This window comes from Dermacentor variabilis, chromosome 2 (assembly GCF_050947875.1).
Source record: "Dermacentor variabilis isolate Ectoservices chromosome 2, ASM5094787v1, whole genome shotgun sequence".
NCBI lineage: Eukaryota > Metazoa > Arthropoda > Arachnida > Ixodida > Ixodidae > Dermacentor > Dermacentor variabilis.
The window spans coordinates 157,293,776-157,298,713 of NC_134569.1; the positions used below are offsets into that span (position 1 = coordinate 157,293,776).

The 4,938-nt window shown below is 42.6% G+C and overlaps 1 long non-coding RNA gene across 1 annotated transcript; it reads right to left on the reverse strand.

Annotated features, from left to right (window-relative positions):
* Positions 1 to 1,051: 1,051 nt before the first annotated feature.
* Positions 1,052 to 4,588, reverse strand: LOC142571040 (uncharacterized). The gene is made up of 3 exons (XR_012825737.1): positions 4,237 to 4,588; positions 3,042 to 3,173; positions 1,052 to 1,173 (listed from the first exon to the last, which is right to left on the reverse strand). It is a non-coding gene; the product is annotated as an uncharacterized LOC142571040 (long non-coding RNA).
* Between the last annotated feature and the right edge of the window lie 350 nt (positions 4,589 to 4,938).

Below are 4,938 nucleotides of genomic sequence, written 5' to 3' on the forward strand. Positions count from 1 at the left end.
TGCTTTGAACCGAGAAGTAAGAAGTCACTCTTGCCCTTTAACTCTGCACATGCAAAGCTTGTTAAACGAGTTATTGTGAAGTTTTGCCTCATTAACAGCCTGAATAAATCTTGCTCACATGAAATGCAAGATAGTATAGCTGCACAGGTTGATCACCTTTCTTGGGCTGGCTACCCTTTGGCCTTAATTTCAGCCATAGCGGAACAGCTTTTGAAGGGCACAAAACGTGATGAGCACAGTCAAGGAACCAGCCGGTTGGAAGACACAGGTTCGCAGTGCTACCGTATGTGCATGATGTCTCCGATAGGCTAAAAAAGGATTCGGCAACCTCCAGGAATCCCAGTCCTTTTCTCAGCCCCGGAAAAGCTGGCAAAGCTCTGTAAGCATGTAAACGCGCCGAAATCGCGTCAAGAGTTCTTGCTCTGTCAGGCACAGAAAAGATTTTGCGATATGTGCACCGAATGTGGTTTACCATATTCCCCTGTTTTGAGGCAGTAAATACGTTGGACGGACAGGCAGGTGCCTAAATGATCGTTTAAGAGTGCACTATAACGTCCATAACACTGTTCAAGGCCACTTGGGCATTCATTGCCGGGACTGCCGCTGCATGCCCCTCTTTGAAGATACGCAAGTTCTAGCGAGACACAGCTCACCCGGTACATTATTGAAGCTGATTGCACCTGGAAATTGGGTAGTGTGTGCGTTAGTTCCCCCTATATCACGCTGACCCCTAGTGAAGTCTTGTATCTCCACAGATAGAGATTGTGATTTTTTTTGTGACCATGTTCTTAGTACATTGACTTGCTGTTAGAACACCCCTTGTGACTGCCTTTCATTTTCTGCGCACCCCCCATGACCACTCTTGTGTATAAACACACTATGTGGCAACGCAATAAAATATTGTTGGAAGTCAGCGCAGTGTATGTCATCTCTCGCAGTCCTTGTCCTTCCCACTGTACATGATTTTTTATACTGCACAGTGAATATTAATTGATTCAAAATTAGAAAAATATAGTACACATCTGAGCTGCAAAAATGGAATTGATGCAGCAAATGACGTTTAGCTTGCCAAAAGAAAAAAATGTTCACGGTTAACCACGAGGTGCAGGGACTCCATTCTCTGAGCATCTTGACCAATAAATGCAGCACATGGCATTGCTGGAATCTTGCGTCCTGCATTAGCAAAATAAGAAGAGAATCATGAGAGTTCAGTCTGTGCAATTACACATGTACACTGTGGAAAATTTGATTAGGCAACAAGCTCCTGAAAGTAACAAACTTAATTAATGTGACTGGGAACAATGCACAGCTCAGGCAACTGGGCAAGACAGGTGAAAGGTAGGAGAAATTTTTATTTTGCAAATTTAGGAATTGCATTTACTGTGAACACTAAACCAGAATGTCACTTTGAATACTAGGCACATACAGCAGCAAAAGCAAATAAATTTACAGTAGCCTTTTCACCATAGAAAATAAGAGTGAACTAAATTTAATGACACTACCAATGACATCTCTCAACAGACATTTGTCCAAGAGTGTGTATGTGACCTTAATATAAATTGACATGAAATCTGCAATGTATCCCTGCATTACACTTTATAAGTACTGCAGCTGAGAACCTTACGGGATATGGCACATTAAGACTGACATGCACAAGACATTAAAAAATGGCTGTTTTTACACAACATTATTACACTAGGAGACGAAGAGTAGTTTTACAGAGAGTGCACACAAAATGAAAATGTGGGAACCCCCACTGGCATTCTCATTTGCCCTGCAATACCTGCATCCGGCCCCACAATCTCCAACTATCCAATGCAGTTTATTAGACCATTTCTGTATACTGAAATTTATTGTGTATTTCTTATTTAATAATTTAGTAAGAACTGACATTTCGGCATACTTTCCTTGAAAATTTAGCATGTGTTAACTATTTTCCTTAGAGCAGGCCCCTTTCTTTCAATGGGTTAGCTTGGTGATATGGTGACAAGTAGTATTCCCAAAGATCATAAGTTTAAATAAACTTATGATCTTTGGGAATTGTATATAAGTGTTCATATTCAATGAACCTCAGAGTCACAACCATTTCTCATCCTGTGTTGCCACTACCCGCATGAGTCGCTATGGTTGCAAATTGGCTACCCACCCTCTCCCGCCTAAAAGTACGTTTTTCCACATGGAAAATCACCACAGCATTGCATTTGATGAATGAGTCCTCCTGTGCATGTTTTTTTTTCTCGTCTTGTAATGGCTAGGTTCAACATGGTCAAGTTGTCTGAAAACTGCCAAGCCAAACCAATACTTTGTGTAGTTTCAAAATTATGAAACATTCATTTTTCAAGACTTGTCCCAAATTAAGCATGAGGCAGATTTTCATGATGCAAATGAGGAAAGCTTGTGCTTAGTGACAATGATAGGCCTACTATATCATGCAAAACTGTGTGAAATGACATATGCTTGCAATATTCATGAGCAGCTAGCTCAGTACAAGAAATAGGCGCAATGCCTGCGGAAATGTTTTTTGACACCCATGAGAGGTCCTAGTTTCTTGTAATTTCTTCAAATCCCTTGCAGTCTAGATTGCAATCCGGCGCATTTTGATATTGTATTTGAAATAAAACCAGCTGAAATTTTAAGGTTTTGAGAATTATACGGGATTAAATTAAAGGTAGCAGAGTAATGCAACGAGCAAATAACAAGCTCATTGCATAGAGTAAAGAAATATTCCTTTCCTGCAAAAACATTGGTAGCAGGAAGGTCATACGAAATTAGCACTGAATGCACAATAAAGAATATCATGCTGGAATGCTCCAGTCTGTGAATATTCTAGCACAAAGAAAATCCTAATTATGAAAGGCCATCAAGAAAATGCAACTGTATGCTTTGGATCAGCAGTCATACCTGCAGTATGCAGTACAATCGGCAATATTTAAAAACACACACAACTGCACATAATATCAAGCTTAGGCCGCCAAGGAGGCTCAGAGTTTTAAATTATAACTTGACTTACTATATTAAACTTCACACCTATATCTACTTACAATGTTGTCTTCCCAACTGCTTCCTAGAAGACATCAACCATCTATCTGCCTGAAGGCGAACGCAAGTGACTTGCTCTTGATGGAGGGCACTAAGGCTGGGCATTGTGAAATTGCTGCTATCATCTGCATGACCTGCGAGAAACAACGCTCTAAGTTCAAGATAAACAACTGCTAATAGAATGAAAGACAAGATCACTGGCAATGAGCCTCGCTTTGATTTGCACGAGAAAAGCAAAAAATATGGACTTTGTGCTGCTTACTGAAAAAGAAGCAAGCTTCCTTCCAGATGTTGCAGTCATGCATTAACATTGTCACACAGCTGCACGTTTGTATGCTTATATGCTGCTGTTGCTACTCTGCCAGCATGCTTTGCATAGCTTATTATTTCAAGTTATATTGATCATTGTGTTTTCTTCCCAATTTTTGGCAAATAGCACCAGCAAAGAAGTAGGTCACTTACACACACACTCCCTTGTGAGGAGCGAATTCACATACACGCACGCATGCATGCGCACACACACACACACACACACACACACACACACACACACACACACACACACACACACACACACACACACACACACACACACACACGCACACACAACAAACACACATGCCTCTGCCACATAAGCAGCTTCCCACGCTTGACACACTGCATTTTTTATCCTTTGACACTCCTACTGCTAAGGCATAAAAAAGCCTTCGTGTGACTAACCCCAAACTCCTCAACCTACACTTCCAGCTTAAACACTTTCTCGAGAGCCAGTACAAGCCTTCCAGCTTCCCCAGTTCTCCAAACTGTAGTTACGAATTTCAATAGGGCTATAGGCGACAGCTCTCGAAGGGCATGCAAACTACCAGGAAAGACCTAAAGCTTGCATATGATACCTCTAAAGCACAACAACAACACTCCAAATTTTCAAAATTCATTAGAGCTCCTGAGGACAATTGCTATAAACGTAGGACGTCTCGAATAACCTGCTGTTCACAATTTCAGCGGTTGTCTGTATCAACGGAAATGTGGGCTAATGGGAAATTCACGTCTTTAAGATCAGAATTTTTGTAATGGTGAAACACACTACCAGATTTCTTAATCATTTATTTATGCTCTGGATGTAACGTTCCCTTTAGAATAACAATCAAGGATATCAATTCATCAGGGCAGAGGAGGGAAAAAGGAGGAAGCGTATACCTGACGCCTTCCCACTGATCCTCCTGAGAAACGGCGCCTCATACAGCAGTTGTCCAGGTTGGCTTGAAATCAAACTCGGGTTTCAGGCGGCAACACTCGCTGCACCAAATTGGAAGAGTTTTATTGCGAGTAAAACTCTACCGGCCTTATGCAATACATATGCACGCACACAAAACGCACTCGCGCGCACACAAATATACGCACTCTCAAAGCGCAGACACAAAAGCACGCACGCGCACATTGATAAACACAAACAAGCACACATACATGCAGGCAGACACGCTATCACGTGCACGCACACACAGCGACCCACACAGAAACAAGCTCACAAAACACGTACGCACTAGACACACGCAAGCACGCCGGCTGTTTGGATCGCACCGCTGGTACGATCTGTTGGGAACTCGGCGCTGACGCCCGTGGTTGTACCTGGGTCGCAAGCCCCAAGGGTAGCGTTGGCCTGGCGGCCTGGGGTACAACTGGAAGCATCCGAAGGTCCCGGCAAAGCATGAGTCGACTGGTAACAACGAAACAACTTGTTTATTTTAACATCGCAAAGAGTTGGCGGTCAGGTTTGACCGAAGTAGAGAGACGGGAGAGCACTTCACTCAACAGAAGAAATCGGAGCCCTCCTTTTGGCGTCCGGGGGCAGCTGTTTTTATACTCTCGCAGTTGAGGGCAAGAAGGAACCCCTCAAAAGAC